Genomic DNA, 19103 nt, shown 5'->3' on the forward strand with positions numbered 1-19103 from the left:
AGGGGGAAAGGGCAGGTGGACTACACTCTGAGGGGAAAAAAAGGAGAAAACGGAGAAAGTCCTTTCCCAGTGCTTGAAAAGAAATGCCGGGGAGGAGGAAGGTACTTTGAGGCGCAGCGGGCTGGGAATTGTCCTGCCTCGGATTAGCGGGCATGGGTCATCTAAAAATAACTTCGAGTTTGAAAAGTGAAATAGAAGGGAGTGCAGTGTGCTGAGTTTGTCTGCCTGTGGGATGCTTCGCTCTGGAAGTCACCCGAGGGAACAGGCAAATCCCGGCCGCCTGGCCTCACTGGTTTCCAGGGTGTCTCGGTTTGACTTTTAGTTAATGATTTATTCTCCAAGGCACTGCTGTCTTTTTCTGACCCCAGACTGAATTATAGCAGAGCGCATGTTTTGAATCTTCCTATTTCCTACATTGGTATAGAAGTGTTACGTAGACATCCAATGCAGAGTTCGCTGCCCAAGCTTTTTTTTTTTTTTTTTTTTAAATATATCATTTTAGTAAAAACAAAAGTTTCTGGGCTCCCTTTAACATACAGTTTCACAACTGAAGGTGAAAAAATGCTACAGCATTCCAGTCCATACTTCTTTCCCCCTTCAGCTAGAACCCCACTTAATGTGTCACACATAGGCTTTAGGAAAAGTAGGACATTTTAAAAAATGCCACTCAACTTTCTCACATATTACATCAACAGCAAAACACAGGGCAAATATATCACAGGTACAGGGCAACACTTGCTAACTGGCCCCTTCCATTCTGGGGAAACAGTGAAGTTGGAAAATCTCAGAAGCTGGAAAGGATCAAGAAGCAGGTCAGCATTGACTGTGGAACAAGGCAGGGGAGTTAGCATTTGGCTGCTTTTCAGTCTGCCCATTGATTTTCTTTAGCCTTAGAGCTATTATCTTAAGTACAGTCATTGCATTGAATTAGTCTAAAATGTGAGTTGCACTTTGCTTTCAAATCTACTGCAAATCCAGTCAGCATTTATTGAGCACCTACTACCCGAGTCCAGTCCACGGAATTTTGTGAGGGAAAAATGTCCTCAAATAAAGGTTCAGGATTGCAAGAGCTTTCAGAATGCCTTGTGTGTGCAGGTCCTGCAGAACTGGGCTAAATCTGGGAGGATGTGGTGCTCTCTCTCCATTGATGAACATTTAACAAGCCTAAGTGGGAACTTGAGAGCTTTGCCATTTGCAAGTTCATACCACACTCTTTTGAAAACTACTTACATAATCGTTTGCAGTTAGTTATATATAACAGAAACTAGCTTTAATTGAGATCAACTTTGATAGTCACTGAGGTCTCATTTTTTTATTCCTTTTACTTTAGGTACCACCCACTTGATTTATTCAGCAGTATTTTGTTCCACCTGTACTGTGTGTTATGTAGGTCCTGTGGCAGAAGATAAATGAATGAGGCCCATGCCATTCAGGAATCAATCTAGCAGAAAAGAAGGATAAGAAAATAGGTGATAGTGTTCAACACGATGAATGGTTGGTGGAGATAGGAACAAGTTCTTTGAATGTCCAGAGAAGGAAGGGTGGAGGGAATCTGGAGGAGCTCGCAGAAAGGTTTACATTTGGACTGCATTGCAGGAAGCAGTGCAGTTTTCTAGAGAAGGAGGTAAGTAGGTGTTCCACATGGAAGGAAAGTTTATGTTGAAAGAACATCTGGGTGCTCTGAAGTGAGGGACTGGCAGGAGAGTTTGGGTGGAGGGGGGGTGTGTTTCAGTGAACCCAGGATGTGAATCTATCCTATGGAAGAGGAGAAATTATACAGCTTTTATGGGAGAAATGATTTGATCTAATTTGTATTTTGCACAAGTGACAATGGAGGTGATTAGTAGGTGGGGTTGCAAGGGAAGGAGCTGAGAGTTTAGACCACAGGAGTGATCCAATCAAAAATAAATAAATAAATAACATTCGTTGTGCCTGAACCAGGTAGAATGGAGAAAGAGAAGAGAGATCTTCAGAGAGCTTTTGCAGGAGGAAAATCAGTGGCACTGGGTCACCAGTAGGGTAGTGATATAGAAGGAGTTGATGTCTAGATGGATGGTGAGGTTTTTAACTGAGTTAGGAGTGAAGTGAGAAAGATTAGGTTTGAAAAAGATGGGAAATTTTAACTGAAATCGTTTCCTTTAAGATCAACAACAAGACAAGGGTGCTCACTCTTGACACACAGTTCTGGAAGTCTTAAATACAGAGCAATTAAGCCTGAAAAATAAATAAATGAAAGGCACAAAGTAAGAAGGGAAGAAGTAAAATGTCTCTATTTGCAGATGACATATACATAGAAAAATCTAAAGACTCCAGTAAAAAAAAAAAGAAAAAATCTTTTAGAACTAATAAACAAATTCAATAAAGTTGCAGAATATAAAATCAATATGAAAAAATAAGTTGCATTTCCATACACTAATAAAGAGCTATCAGAAAGAGTAAGTAAAGAAAGGATCCCATTTATGATTATATCAATAAGAACAAAATACCTGGGAATAAATTTATCAAAGGAGGTAAAAAGACTTGTACACTGCAAACTATGATATCGATTAAAGAAACTGAAAAAGACACAAATAAATGGAGAGGTAGTCCATGCTCATGGATTGGAAGAATTAATTTTGTTAAAATGTCCATACTACTTAAAGCAATCTACAGATTCACTGCAATACCAATGGTATTTTTCACAGAAATAGAACAAACAGCCCTAAAATTTGTATGGAACCATGAGGACACCAAATAGCCAAATCAATCTCAAGAAAGAACAAACTGAGGGTTGCTGGGGGGAGGAGGATGTGGAGAGGGTGATTGGGTTATGGACATTGGGGAGGGTATGTGCTATGGTGAGTGCTGTGAAGTGTGTAAGGCTGACGATTCACAGACATGTACCCCTGGGGAAAATAATACATTGTATGTTAATAAAAATAATTAATAATTTTAAAAAAGAAAGAATAAAGCAGGAGACTTCAGACTTTCTGATTTTAAACTATGTTGCAAAATTATGGTATCTGGAACAACATGGCATAAAAACAAATACATAAATCAATGGAGCAGAATAGAGCAAAATATACCCACAATGTATGGTTATTTTATGACAAAGAGTCAAGAATGTACAATGAGGAAAGAATAGTATCTTCAGTAATGGTGTTGGGACAACTGGACAGCCATATACAACAGAAGAAAACTGGACCACTGTCTTACACCATACACAAAAATTAATTCAAAATGGATGAAAGACTTGAATGTAACTTTGAAGACATGAAAATTCTATGAGAAAACATAGAGGGTCATCTCCTTGGCAATGATGTCTTGGATTTGTTAACAAAAGCAGTTGAAAACAAAAGCAGAAATAAACAAATGGGACTACATCAAACTGAAAACCTTCTTCAAAACAAGACCCATCAGCAAAAGGAAAAGGAAACCCATGGAATGGGAAAAGCTTTGCAAATCATTTATCCAAAGTATGTAAAGAACGCATATAACTCAATAGCAAAAAAATCCAAACCATCCAATTAAAAAATGAAGACAAAGGATCTGAATAGACTTTTTTTTTTTTTTTCAAAGAAGACATATGCATGGCCAATAAGAACATAAAAAAGTGCTCAACATCACTAACCAACAGGGCAGTGGAAATCAAAACCACAGTGAGATAGCACCTGACACCTATTAGAATGACTATTATCAGAATAAAACAAAACAAAATAAGGGGTAAGTGTTAGCAGGGATGTGGGAAAAAGGAAATCCCTGTGCACTGTTGGTGGGAATATAAATTGGTGTGGACATTATGGAGAACAGCATGGAAATACTGCACCATCTCACTTATATGTGGAATTTAAAGAAACCAAACTCATAGATCGGGGAACAAATTTGTGGTTACCAGAGAGTGGGGAATGGGAGGTGGAAAAAAATGGGAGAAGGGGATCAAAAGGTACAAACTGCTAGTTATAAGATAAATAAGCCCTGGGATGTAATGTATAGCATGGTGATTATAGTTAATCCTGTACTGTATATTCGAAAGTTGTATAGAAAGTTGCTCGTAAAAGTTGTCATCATAAGAAAAGAAATGTGTAACTGCATGAGGTGATAAATGTTTACTAAACTTATGGTGGCAGACACTTTGCAATACATACAAACACCAAATCATTATGAGATACACCTAAAATAAATACGATGTTATGTATTAATTATATCTCAATAAAACTGAGGGAAAAGGGCAGTTACTGAGAAAGAGTAGGTTTGAGAAGAATGGGGAATTTTTACTTTCAGCCTCAAATGAAAGTGCTCACTAGGCAATTTTATTTTCAAAGGTAATTTATTTCGGATGCTAAATCTTCTACTCATCTTACCGCCATTCCTGAGACTGTTAGGGCTGCCTTTAGAGAATATGGAGATGAATTTGATAGCAGGAGGCTGTTTCTACCTACTACCCCAAAGGCGAAAGAATGAACTGTCATTTATGTGCACTAGTAGTTGTAGTACAGTAAAAATAATTTTAATGATAATAACAATATAGCATTCATTCATTGTTTATGCCGAGCACAAAGAAGTTAGAGCTCCGTGAATTACCATGTTTGACCCACACGATAACAGAATAAGGCTATTGTTATACTCATATAATTGATAAGAAACCCAAGGCAAAGAGAGGGTATGTTATCTAGGCCACACAATTAATAAGAGGTGCACTCAGGCCTGACCAGTGTGAATTAATATCATTGGAATAAGTCCTACGAGTCTGTATTGTGTTTTTTACCCTATGCTTGAATATTTGTGGCTGATGCTGTAAAAGAGAATAGCTCTGAGTCAGAAGTCCTGGCTCTCATCTGGGCTCTATACCTGATTTGTTGTATGACCTCTGCAACGTCACAGCCCTTCATGGGCTTTAGTTGTTGTGTATTAGTGGGAGAAGCAGTTGACTAGATATCTCAAGAGTCTTGACATTTTCAAGTCCTGCATCATGTCTCAAATTTTGCTAGAGAGCCACTGACTTAGGTTAAAATCATGCCTGGTCATTTTTAGTTTATTCTTATTTAATTTAATTAATTAATTTATTTAGAGGGAGAAAGAGTGCGAGGGGGAAAGGGGCAGAGGGAGAGGGAAAGAGAATCTTAAGCACATTCCATGCAGAGAGAAGCTCAGTCTCTCATTCCTGAGATCATGACCTGAGCTGAAATCAGAAGTCACCCGCCCAACTGATGGAACCACCCGGGTATCCCCTGCCTGCTTCCTTTTAGAATAGGAATACTACTACTACTCTTATTACTACCTCTTTTTCCTCTTTTTTCTCCTCCTGCTCCTCCTTCTTCTTAACAATATAATGGTTCAAGGGTTCTGTACATTACTTAGTGCTCATGGATAAGTGTACTCTTACTCCCCTTTATTTCATCCACCCCCCCCCCCCCTCACCCCCTCTGGCAACCATGTTTGCTCTCTGTATTTGACAGTTTGACTTTTGTCTTCTGTTTGTTTGTTTTGTCTTGTTTCTTAAATTCCACACAGGAGTGAAATATTAGGGTATTTGTCATTATCTGACTGACATAGTTCCCTTAGCATCATACCCTTTAGATCCATCCACGTTATTGCAAATAGCAAGATCTCATTCTTTTTTTTTAATGGCTGAGTAATATTCCATTGTATGTAAATACCATGTCTTCTTTATCAGATCATTTGTGGATGGACACTTGGGCTGCTTCCCTGTCTTGGTTCTTGTAAAAAATTGCTGCAGTAAACAGAAAGGTGCACATATCTTTTTGAATTAGTGTTTTTGTTTTGTTTGGGTAAACACCCAGTAGTGGAATTCCTAAATCATATGGTATTTCTATTTTTAGGTTTTTTTTTTTAAGATTTTATTTATTTATCAGACAGAGATCACAAGTAGGCAGAGAGGCAGGCAGAGGGTGGTGAGGCTGGGAAGCAGGCTCCCTGCTGAGGAGAGAGCCCGATGCAGGGCCCTGGGATCACGATCTGAGCTGAAGGCAGAGGCTTTAACCCACTGAGCCACCCAGGCACCCCTATTTTTAGGGTTTTGAGGAACCTCCATACTGTTTTCCACCGACAGGGCTGGGCATGGAGCCTGCTTGAGTTTCTTTCTTTCTCTCTCTTTGTCCCTACCCCACTTGCAGCCTCTCTCTCTAAAATAAATAAATGAATCTTACAAAATTTAACAAATGAAAAAGACTAACTCAATTGAGGGCATGCCCTTAACAGTTTGATGTGAACTAGTCATGATGCAGGTACTAACAGGGATGTCTGACGTTGGGGAGCCCAGTTCAGTGAGGGGAAACCCTAAGGGGCACTGAAGTGGAAGACTGATCAGTTTATTTTAGGTGTGTCACTCAAATTCCATGAGACTTAAGTTCCTCATCTCTGAATAATTGGGGTGACTAATGTACATGTTGCAAAGCTGCTATAAGGGGTAACACAGATGACAGAAAGCAGGCCCTGCGCCCCGGAGTGCCTCATTGAATGGGCTCAGTCAGTGGGCGTCCCCACCTCTTACCCCCAGCAGAATAGACAAAGGGAGGTAGAGCGTTTCTTAAGAAAGCCTTCTCCTACTTCATAGTTCTGCTCAGGGCCACCCCTTAAGAGCATCATTCCTCTACCTTAGAAAGTCGTAGATATTGGGAATATAAAAACACATGGGAAGTTAAAACCTTCCAAGATGTGAATCTCAAAGTATCCATTAGTAAATTACCCTCTTCCATGTAAAGAAGCTGCAAGATTCCATAACACAAAGTTTTAGGTTCCTCTTTTAACATGTCCTAAATATCAAGATTACTGTAAAGAAATAGTATGCCTAGGGTTGGCAATCCTGGATCCCATTATTATGGGATTATTACTATGGCAGCAAATAAATGTCGACAGAGTGACTTCCTACTCTCTGTTTGTGTGTATGCTTCCTTTGCCTTTAATGTGTTCCCTGTACTTGTGTTACCAGCTGCCAGGTGTCATATGTTGTAGGCTAAATTGATTAATCAAGTTGAAGATGTTTTAAGAAGCAGCCTTGAACTCAACCGAAGCTGTTTTTAAGTCCCTTAAAAATGTGTATGATCAGGGGCGCCTGGGTGGCTCAGTGAGTTAAGCCTCTGCCTTCGGCTCAGGTCATGATCTCAGGGTCCTGGGATCAAGTCCCGAATCGCATCAGTCTCTCTCTCTGCTCGCCAGGGAGCCTTCTTCCCCCTCTGCCTTCCTCTCTGCCTATTTGCGATCTCTCTCTGTCAAATAAATAAATAAAATCTTAAAAGAAAAAGAAAAGCATACGATCATGAATGGTACTTTCTGGAAGCTAACAAAAAGTTTCCAAAAATAGCTCAAACTTCCTCAAGTTCAGAATGCCCACAGAAAATATTTTCTATTATTAGTATGGAAAAGAGACTTATTTTCTCATCTGATTTCCCCATACACAACTCACTTTGACACAGGGATGAAACTTGCGTTTCCTAAGCTTTGGAATGAATGCGTAAGAAGATACCTAACACTTAACAGTTGCTGTTGGACCAAAGGATTGTATAATTTGGGAGCCATATCCTAGCTTTTATTCCTGTTGCCTTAGTTCTTTGTGGGAATGACTGCTTTGTTGTTTCACGTACTTGGGATGTGCCTATTACAATATATGACAAGTTCTTTGAGGGCATGGGCCATCCCCTAATGCTCTTCTTACGGAGTTGGGGATCAAGTAGAAAAAGGGTAAACTTGGCATGGAAAGTCCTGGATTCTCATCTTGGCGCTGTCACTTTCCAGCTATGTAACCTTGAGCTTCCCATTGACCTCCTAGTTACAGGAGCTGGCATTTGCTGAATGCTGTCCTTGTTCCAGACACTGTGCTCAGCACCCTGCATACGTTACCTCATTTAATCCTTACAACAACTCCACTGTGCGGGTATTATCGTCACTATTTACAGAGGAGAACATGCTGAGGACCAGGGGGAACAAGCCACTCAGAGCCCAGTCTCTGAATTGCAATTTTTCTTAGCTCTAAAAATTAGGAAAAGAATACTTGATCTTCCCACCTTTCAGAGTCGTGGGGATAAAATGCCGTGAGTCTGTGAATGTGCAGTGAAAAAACGCAGTGCCCTGCACGGATGTTAAGGATGCTTGCCACCAGGGGGACCTCCCAAGAGATCAGTTATAGTTGGACCTGCTATAGCCCCAGGTCTGTTTGGGGAGGCAGGGCTGCTGTGTATAAAATGCTTTTATAGAATGCATTATGAAAACTGTATTTCCTGGCCCTGTTTACTGTAGGTTGTTCATGATGCCTGTCTTTTTCAAGGGTAACTTACTTGTTGTCAATACCAAGACTTGACCAGACTGGGCCAGGAGGAACCTGACCAGGGCAGAGAACTAGGTCCTGTTGGTGAAGGGGGAGTGGACAGCATGATTTACAGACAAGAGGTAACTGCCAGAAGGGTGTTTTAGTACAAACAGGGAAGACTGAAAGCCAAAGCCAAGGTCGAGAAAGACATGGGCGTTATGTGAGGTGTAAGAAATCATCACCAGAGCTTACGTGTGAGAGACGGGTGGGGTGGGACATGGAATCTGCTCAGAAAGCCTAGAAATATTCCCCAGTGTCTGCTGAAGCCTGTCTACTTAGCAGGAAAATTAGAGACCCTTTGGCCTGATTTTATAATGGCTTCTTTTTCTTGGACATACGTGCTTTCTGTAAAATTTTAAAAAAGTGAAAGCAGAAGAGTATAACAAGAGAAAATTAAAAAATCACATGTATCACCATGAGCAAACAATAATTAACACAATTAACATTTGTTGTATGTCCTTTCGGGCTTTTTATATGCCCTCCCAATGTAGAATTGGGATCGAACTGTGTGTAGAATTTTTCACTCTGTGCATTTCACCAAAAATTTTAAATAACTTTTCACGCGAAGTCAAAATATTTGTGAACTTTGTTTTCAGTATCTGCAGATCATTCCCCTGTATGATTTTACCAGATTCATTTACCTTCCCCCCATTGTTGAACATTTAGATAATTCTCAATGAACCAAGTTACCAAATTACTTTAATTCCAATAGATGGACCTTTTTAAGGCTTTCTCCGTATGTTGACATTGCGGTTAATTGTTTTTCCAGGAGGTTGTTGTAACTAACATCTCCAAGAGCAGTGCATCAGAACGTAGGTGTCCCCTCTGTCCTGCTTACAAGCAGTTTCTTGGTGGAAGTGAGGGGTGGTTGGTGTTAGTGCTTTCCAGAGATAACCTTTACTCTGGAAATGTACCTGCTTAACCATTGCTTCAGGGAGGTTGGTGCTTTTTTTTGTGGGAGTTGAGAATGTGTGAGTGGAGAGATCTGGTAGCTTTTACATGGGTGAGTGTTTATAGGAGCGTTGACTATAGTGGATTCACTTTTCTCCCAGTGGTTTTGTTATCTGGGGCTGGGCATATGATGCCATGGGCCATATGGAGCCAGAACCCTCGAAGCTGCCATTGCAGCCTCTTGAGCTACTAAAGCTGACTTACACTAAGTAGAATAAGCAATCTCTGTTTAAAGGAACACTGGTTCAGTTTGCCTTTAATTCCCGAAAAATATGCACAGCAAATTTGCATCCTTATTTGCTTGAGTTGGGTTTCACTGGTTCCCTTCCATGGCTGTCAGGGCCTTTGTGGGGAAAGCCTCGGACAGGCATGTCTTTTTCACCTTCCAGGAAATGAAACGATGCAGAGGACACTCTTTCGGATAAATAACTTGGATTTTTCCATTGGAATCTTCTTAAAAATCAGTTAAATGGTTATTCTAGAATTTTATTTTGAAGATTAATGAGATTAGTCTTTCACCAAAAGTCTCTGCATTCACTCTTAGGCTATCATCCACCATGTTGGCTATGTTGACCAATTTATTGAGGTAAATTGTCAATTTGTATCATTTTCCTCCCATGAAATTTTCAGCAAGACAGGCTAAGTGAATATAATTTATTTTTTTATTTTGACTTCTGTCGCCATTAAAGATAAAAGTCTAGTAATGGGGTCTCACCAGGACAAATCAAAGTCCAATTTATACATATCTCTTGACGTTTAAAAATTTGTCCAGAAAGAAATTATTTATTTGATTATCGGTATCATATGAATTTTGAAATAGAGGATGGTAAATTCAGATAAATTAATGGTAGTTCAAACAAAAATTTATATGCTCAAGAGCCAAGTCTCAACTTTGACAAGTGAAAGCAAAGTATTAGTTCATGAATATGTTAATTTTTTCTGCTGTGTTGCATAAGTGATACTCATTTGATCTTTTATGATGTACGAACAACCGTTTATAAAAAAGGTTAAATTTTGGTCAGGCAAGATATTCAGCAACTGATCTATCATAAATGTGTTTATTTGGTGTCCTTTATTTTCTTATTTTTCTGTCTCGGTGATTTCTTTGTCACTCACAGCTGTTGTTGAGCATTAAACTTCAAAATCTGATAAGGTGGCATCTAGGTGAAGCTCTGAATTGAAACGCTTGCTTAGTCAGGTTTTCAACGCGGACCTTCTGACCTGTGTCTAACCGCCACAGTTCATGGAGACCCCAAGGGGATTCTTGGTCCACATCTTGGTTGTTGGCTTGGTTTCTGCCTCCTGGGATCTCGTGGGTAGGGAGAGGGGATTCCTCCTTTTGGTCTGCAACTACACTGGGAGGGCTGGTGTCCGGAGGGCCGGGGCGGTTGGCATGGCCCACCACCTGTGTGCGGACCCATTTGGAAATGTCTCTGGGTAGAGGTGAGATAAACGGTAAACATGGAGAGTTCGCTTCTCTTCCGTGACATGCAGGTAACTCTGATTCAAACCTTCCTTCAGGCTGCGTGAAAACTGTCCAGACCATTAAATCAGAAACTGAGGATGTTAAGAAGTTTAGCCTGACTCTACATAGGCTCAATTGTGTATTAGTGAAATTATTAATAGCTCAATAATTAATTATGTGGGGGATAGTCCACAGTGGTCCTGTGGGAAGACCCAGATGTGTGGTTTTGTCTGTGTGATTCTCTGCTTATTTCATGCTTCTTTTTATTAACCTAAACAGCTCCCGGGAGGCCACAAAACAGGCACTGTAGGGATGACCCTGTTATTCATGAAAAGGCCTTCAGGGTCTCCAAATGTGGAAACCTCCAAATGTAGTGGCTTCTCATGAGGCTTCTAGTTTTATTCTTTAAAACTGCTTTTTAAAAATCCCACATTTAGGTATGATTCTACTTTTTGCAAAGGCTCTTGTCTTGAGTGAGAAGGCCCAGTCGTATACCATACCTTCAGTGTTTCTTCTCTAATTGAATAGAACCTCTTCCTCAAAGGACACCTGGGTGGCCCCGTCTGTTAAGCGTCTGCCTTCGGCTCAGGTTATGATCCCAGAATCCTGGGATCAAGTTCTGCATGGGGGTTCACTGCTCAGTGGGGAGGCTGCTTCTCCTTCTGCCTGCTGCTCCCCCTGCTTGCACTCTCTCCCTTTCTCTGACAAATAAATAAATAAAATCTTAAAAAAAAAAAAAACCCTCTTTCTGTTGGCCCAGCTGTCATGATGCTCTCATAGCTATGCCTGGCTATTGTCTTACAACTCAATCCAAGGTGTGATACTATGAGAAGGTTATTTTACCTGAACAAAATTAAAAATACGTTAATGGATATGCATGAAAACCAATCCTAGGTATTTTTATGACAGTATAAATTTCAAGGGCATATCGTTAAGGAAAGAAGATCCAAAGAATAATAAAGACGAGAGACATTCACCAACTGGTGTATGTGTGGGCTGTTTCCAGTGTTTCTGGGAGGCTGATGTGGTGGATTTCCCAAGAGATCCCAACAGCACCGTTCTGCACCACCTCCCATTGACCCTGAGTTCTCTTTTAGTTACTGTTTTTCTAGAAGGCTGATTCTAGATCATGACAGAGTCCTCCCTCTGACTTTGTTCAGAGACTTTCCCTTTAGGATCTGTCACCCACATTTTTCTTCTCAGGGACCCTCATCTCAGTGATCCTAAGGCTTTGAAAAGCTGAAGTAATAACTTCTTCCTTCTAAAAGACTGGGTAAGCAAGTAAAGATATAGATAATCTTCCTGAAGGGAAGGAAAAAAAAAAAGAAGTGATGTTCTGATGGTAGAATATAAACACTTTGCTAAAGGATATTTTTTTAGTGTAAAAAGAGAAACTTGTAGTCATTTGAAATCATCTAAATTTAAGAACATCTAGTAGAAATGGGTCATTATTTAGTTTGGTGACAGATCCTCCCTGAGACAGTTGTTTTCTTTGCCAGATGTTTTTTTATTCAGTTTTAATTATTCTTTTTTGATCAGACCAGTTTTTTCAGTGATTTTCCAAGATTTATATCTCTTTTTGCTTTTGAGTTCCTACTATTGAGATAGGTTTATTTTGTTTTTGTTTTTGTTTTTTTTTGTTTGTTTGTTTTTTAAGATTTTATTTATTTATTTGAGAGAGAATGAACAGAGGGGAGGGACAGAAGGAGAGGGAGGAGCAGATTCCTACTGAGCAAGGAGCCTGACACTGGACTGGACCCTGGGATTGTGGCCTGGGCAGAAGGCAGATACTTAGCCAACTGAGCCACCCAGGCGCCCCTGAGATATGGGTATGCAGTTTTCATAGTATCCTACTCATTGCTTAGTCCGTTCATATACCTCTTTTCTTATCCTAGAATTGGTGGTGGCTTATTTTTAATATGCTAATACCATTACGAGGTTATTCCTCGTATACTGCAGACTTTCTGTCAGTCTTGTCTGCTGTCAATCATGTCAATGTAAATGCTGCCAAATATGTACATTCCTTTTCCTAATTACAAATTGACTTTTTTTATGGCTGCTTATTAGTGAACCCCAGGAGACCAATAATAATCATTGAGACAGGGCTGCTAGAGACCAGATATTATTTGTTCAATTTCCTAGTCTAATAAATAATGAACCACTAAGCTGTTTATAAATAAATCAAAAGTCCTTATAATAAATAACAAAGAAGCAGTTGCATACAATTTGCAGATATAGAATGTTATAGAAAGGCTACAAATAACAATAATCAGGATAAGAACCTTTTTACTAATGAGAAATAATTTAGAGCACATTTCAAACTGTATAAAATTATAGGTGGACATTCTCCTGTTTCCGCTTCTTAAAATTGTCTTCCTTCAGGTTCCTTCTTTTCTGGATTTCCCAAAGCCCTGAGCTCTCCTCAAAGGAGCCACTGGTTTTTTTTTTGGAACCTGTATTTATGGCACATACATGGGCTAATCTTTATATCTCACTCACTCATATATTCATTCATTCATTCCCTCATATATTCATTCATTCCCTCACACCTACTATGCACCAGGTCTGTGCCTACTGGGGGATGAAAGTCAGGAGGGCAGAGTCCTTATCTTCAGTGAGTCCAGTGAGTCCAGTAGACTCGCAGCTTACTTGTTTACCTACACCTCTGCTGGACACTCAGTACCCGGAGGCTGAACTGCCTCAACTCCTTAGTGCTGTGACCCCCTGCTGTCCTCGCCACAGCGTGCCTGTGGTGGGCACTCAGTCAGTGGTAAAATGAACCGGTCATTAAATCCATCCTAAATAGTTCAGAAGCACAAGATTAATGATTCCAGCACCTTCCAGAGTCTTTAAAGCCTTTGTTCTCCTCACATAATTGCTAACTATAAAAAAAAGGAACTCCAAAGATAAGTGTGTCTGCTTTTACTTCATGTCTCAAAAGGCCTCTTCTCAGAAAGTGGTCTGGGCTTGCGTCCCCCTTCCGTCCCGAAGCCCAGGGATGGCCGGTAGGGTGTCTGGACCTCCCACAGGCAGATCTCATAAGGGCTTCTGTCTTGAATTATTTGAAATGCTTCTGTTATGGTAAGACAGTGTGTTCTTCCCCCACCCCCCCTTTTCTTTGCGAGGCTGGGATGTGTGACTAAACAGAAATAATTGTGGCTATTGAGTACCTGTTAAGCAGCAGGCATGGGGCTAAGCACTTTCCACATGTTATCTCTTCACAGCCCTGAGAGCTAGGCTCTGTTTTTATCCCTATTTTACTCAGATGACGGACTGAGGCTCGGGAAGTGGACTGCCATGCCTAAGGGCTTGCAGGTAAACCCGTGCTGGCTCCAGCTCTACATCAGGGGCCCTTCCACCTCTGCAGCCCATCACTGCTTGTCACAGTGAGGCCTGTGGAGGCATTTGTGGGGGAGGGGGATAGGCCTTCTGCGTGGGAATGTTTAAATTTTGGGGGGGGGTGTTCTATTTCTCTGATAATCCAAAAGAAGGTTAGCCTATTTTGGATCAGCCCGAAGATGGTCTTTTAATGAGTAATAGTGACATGTGATTTTGGTGCCTGAATTTATGTTGTTATATCCAGTCACGTTGGTGTCAAGACCATTTCTGTTGCCTTGGACTTAAAGGAATGAACTGGTGGGCTTCTGCCATTTGCCTTACGGGAAGGCACATGATGGTGTGGAGCTCTAGTTAGTGTTGCGGGAAATGAAGAAACGTGGGAGGAGAGTCCTACTTCAGGGTGAGTGTTGGGAGCATTCCGAACTCCAGATTGTCCACCTTACCATCCTTAGTACGGGTCACGGTGAGGGTGGAGGGTTATCTTAGCAAAACAACGTCACCTGAATATCACATCAATGCTGTTCATTTGAATTGGATTTTTTTTTTTTAAGTGTCCTTTGTATTTGGTTAGAACATTTATTGGAATGTGATGATTTCAGAGGAATTGAAACCGTAAGAACTCAGTTTTCTGTTTGGACACATTTAGGTATTGTCACAGTAAGAATGGTTTAGGTCAAAATTGGAACGGAGGCAGTATATATATTTTGTCCTATAAAAAGTGGTTTGTACCTTTGTCCGATCTGAACAGACTGAACTCTGCACTCCATGGTGAAAACTTCCTAAAACAATGCTCGTCGACCCACCAGGGGTCTGGCCTTTAGCGGGGCAGGCAAAGGAAATTGATATTTCCTTTCAACCTGTTCGTGGTATCTGGGAAGGTTAAGGTCTGACCTTCGAAGAAATTCTCCCTTACTGTGGTCCTCCTCTGACCCGCCCTATCACTCAAGGTGCCTTTCTGTTCTTTGTTACTCTTTGTCCTGACTCAGATAACTGACAGCAGTATCTGCCCATCACCTCCGGTTACCTTTTCTCGGCACCTCCGTGAGGACTGGTGAATGCAAGCTATTAAGTAGTCCCAGCCCCACCTCAGCAGAGAAGATAAGGACCCCGTGTTGAGATTGAAAAGGCTTCTGGTTTGAAAGGTCTTTCATTCTGTCCCAAATTATTACATTCATTGCTTTTTTGGGTAAAGGAAAGGAAAGCCCTGTAAAATGACACTCAGAGAGTCAGTCACATGTGACAGTGCATTTCTCCTGAGCTCTTTAGTATTGCTCCCGATGAATCCCTGCTAAGATTTTTGGAGCCCTGAAACGGGCCGGTAGGTTGTGATGCAAAGAGAGGAGAGGTTCACTTTACAGCAGGAGGGCACGCAGCGCGGTGTGTGGGCTGAGGTCTGGGAAGCTGGGCAGTACATGCTGACATAAGAGCAAAACCAACCTTGGAGAGATTTGGGGGGGCTTTAAAAGAGAGGGCATTTTTTTTCTGTATTCAATTTATTGTCCTCCTACGTAAAATTTTAATACGGTTTCCCTATTTTAATAAAACGTGTAGACAATTGTCAGACACCTTGAAGTGCCCAGTCAATATTTGTGACTACTATTACCACGCTCCTTTACTATACCCTGACAGCCTGCATGGTACAGAGAGCGCGTTGCAAGGTGCAGAGTGAGGAAGTCAGAGGAGCTGGGCTTTTGTCCTGGGTGGGCTGTGGTTTCCCCATGAGAGACGGGGCCTCCCCTTCCCCATTTCGGCCTCGGATATCTAGTTTATACCGTGAAGGAGTTGGACATATTTACGACCAAAGTTCCCTCCAGCTCTTTCATCATTCGTATATTCTTGTCCCGGCAACAGCTTATTACAGTATCCTTAGAACCTGCATTTCATTATTGAGAATGGCCATTTGTTACTATTTTTTTTTTTTAAGCTCATCTTCAAATGCAGGGCTCTTCTTAGGCAGGGGCTATGGAAATTCTTACTTTGGTCATCTTAATTTGGTCATCCCTAGCTTTCCAGGACGTCATTAGCAAGAACTTGAACGAAAAGTTCATCAAGTATTTCCACGTGTTTGGAGTTAGCCATTAAATGGTAGGAGCTGTGGCCACCCTTTCTCCAACGTTATTTTTAACTGTACTGTCTTCTGCAAAGGTACTTTCATTATAAAGATGGCAAGATGGAGGGGTCCTAAGTCTTAGTCAAGTCTTCAGCTGACCCTGGGGAGAAAAGGATAGCACTGATTTTGTAGGAATCAGTAACTTTACCTTCTTTTTATACCTTGCATCTCTTTTCAGTAGATAATATTTATATTACTAGGTAACACCTGTCTAGCTTTTATTATGTGCAATGTGTTAAGACTTTTACCTGTAATATGACTTTGATCATTGCAGTATCTCTATCCATTTTGGACTGATGAAGAAACTGAGGCCTGAGGAGGTTGACTAACTTCCCCAAAGTCACACAGCTGATCAGTGGCTCAACTGGTATTCATAGCCAAGCAGTGGTGCACCAGCATCTGTGGTTTTAACACTATTTGACACTCACTTTTATATGTATTACACAAAAATGTCATGGACTCAATTTTACTGTTTCTATGAATTGAGCCTTAAAGAGCTTACCAGCAATTTTATCCTAAGAAGGATCAGAATTTTTGCCTCTGCTTTTCCATTTTTGACTTCTTATGCTAGTAAGTAAGCTATTAGGAACCCAAAGAGTTCTTACAATATTCAGTTCTGGGGTTGTAGAGGGGAGAAAGGAGGACTCTGTGGAAGTAGAGATGCTACTGGGCACTTAATGTAGCTAACACTTTCTTTTGCTTTCTTCCTGCTTAATACTTTCATGTCTTCAGTGGCATAGAGGCCTGACCAATCACTCAATACAGTTGAACTGGAGGTCAAGCCAAAGGACCTCCCCACCTCCAGGAGCCTTACAACCTGTGAGGGCTGCTGCCATGTTCTATGACTCACCATTGTGTCTACTATGCCTGAGTACCTTGCACTTAAGAAGTGAAATACTGTTGAATGTTTTGGATCGATTCGATGACATTGTAATTACATTACTACCAGTATTCACTGTGTTGTTTTCTACCGAATCATCAGCAGAAATCTTTCATAAGCTTTATGGATTATTTCTTTTAGTTGCATGCCATGTACATGGCCATGCATGAAATATATGTATATATATTTGTATTTTTAAAATTTATTTTTATTTCTTTTGTCATTATATTAAGATTTGAGAGATCTTCATTCTAGTCCTGATTCTGCTCTCCTAGCTGTGAGACATTGGGCAAGCCATTTATTTAACCACTCCGAGCCTGAGTTTGCTACTCTGTAAAACAGGAATTGTGATAACTGCCCTGTGATCTCATGAGGACAGATAGGTTTGGGGCTGACAGATGAAAAACATTAGTATTTTCGACATCACCCACCAGTGCTTCCTCATTATCTAGTCCTGACTCCCTGACTCCTTAATGGTGTCACCTTGCACATCTGCCTGTTTTTTCTTTGGTTCCAAATTTTTAAAAAGGAGCCCATGAGCACACCTGTTAGACTAACATTGACAAAGTAAGAGAGAAAGAAGACTCTTTTTGGTGACTGAGGACATCCCCACTGGACTCTGAAAGCCAGGACAGCACAGATCTTGGTGGTTCATTTTGCTTTGTTGTGTTCCTCAAGAGCCCGGTAGACCTTCCGTTTTTGTTTGTTGAATGAATAAGCATAAACTTGCACCCCCCTGTGTCGGCTCATGGCATCAAACAGCCAACCTGCTCTGTACCAGAGCAGACACAGCAATCATCAGAATACGCTGGCAAGGATAGCATGTCAGCAACTCTTTTTGCATAATTGAGAGACTAACTAGAGTGGAGGGAGAGAAGTGATTCCAGCAAAATCAATATTAAGTAAATAAAGAAATAAGTCAAGATTGAATTCCCGTTGTTTTTCCTGTTTGTAGAGAAGTGAAGCCTTGAAAATCATCTTTAACTTCCCTTCAAGTAGATTGACCCTGGAGAAATAAGGTGGGAATAGCAACCTGCTCTCATCTCCTATCCATAAATAAATAAATAAATAAATAAATAAATAAAATAAAATCACCCCCACCCAACCTCCAAGGACTTAGCAATTCAATACCTGCCTGCGGTTAAAAGCCGCCGATATTTACCGGCAAGGAGTTAGCCCGGGCTGACAATGACTTTTAAACTACGAGAAGTGTGCTCCAATGAGTGTTTTTTTGAAAAATGGCCAAGAGATGTTTCTATGACATCCTGTCCATGCTTGCTCCTGATTTCTGTAGAATTAGTAAAAGATAAAATGCCACTGTTAAGGGCTTCCTCTTAACTAATAGCCATAGAGTCCTAAAATAGGGTCCTCAGTTATGTGCAGAATGTCTTACCTCCAACCTGATTTCCAGGTGATCAGTTACTACCGAGTGCTTATTGACCTTCCTCTAGGACATGTGCTAGCTGCAGAGGGTGAAATGTGGGTCCAAGTTATGTTCTTTCCATGGTCAGAAGGGGCCTCTTCCTGTTGGAATGTGAAGTGAAGTTGAGATAAAAGAACTTTTTCGATCTAAGCTGGTTGGGGGTTTATGATGCCAGGGCCAAGGAGGAAATGCTCAAGTCAAGAATGATACTGTATTCTTTGGCAGGTTTTGATGTTACTCAACCCTGAAGAACTCTGATTCCTGTCAGGGCTTTCTGGGGATTTTTAAAAAATTGCTATAACATCAGCTTCAATGAAAGAAAGGATTTTCGGGTATTTACCTGGGCCAAGAAGAAACATTTCCAAAGCTTCTAGGAGATTCTTATGCAGAGAAACAGGAAAGTCATTTTAATCTGGTTATTTGTCAGCAATTGAACAAAACACCTAAACAAATCCTTGGAAATCCCCACCAGTGCCTGAAAGAACACCCTGCTTTACAGAAAAAAAGAAAAAAAAAAAACCCAACATTCAAACCATAAGACAGATATGTTCCCCTAGAGAAAAACAAGCCTGGACTTTTTCCTAAGGATACAGTGGGACTTTGGCATATCATATCTGGAAAGAAAATTCTATA

The 19103-nt window shown here is 40.7% G+C and overlaps 1 protein-coding gene across 2 annotated transcripts in view; it reads left to right on the top strand.

Annotated features, from left to right (window-relative positions):
* Window positions 1-19103, top strand: part of RCAN2 (regulator of calcineurin 2) — a 268194-nt gene that overhangs the window by 600 nt on the left and 248491 nt on the right. Inside the window, exon 2 of one of the 2 annotated variants that reach the window (XM_059400327.1) lies at window positions 13943-14033. The exons of the other annotated variant lie outside the window; for it this stretch is intronic. The gene's annotated coding sequence lies outside the window, so the exon portion shown is untranslated. The remainder of the gene's footprint in view (window positions 1-13942; window positions 14034-19103) is intronic. 2 annotated transcript variants of the gene reach the window in all.

This window comes from Mustela nigripes, chromosome 5 (genome assembly GCF_022355385.1).
Source record: "Mustela nigripes isolate SB6536 chromosome 5, MUSNIG.SB6536, whole genome shotgun sequence".
In the NCBI taxonomy this organism is placed as follows: domain Eukaryota; kingdom Metazoa; phylum Chordata; class Mammalia; order Carnivora; family Mustelidae; genus Mustela; species Mustela nigripes.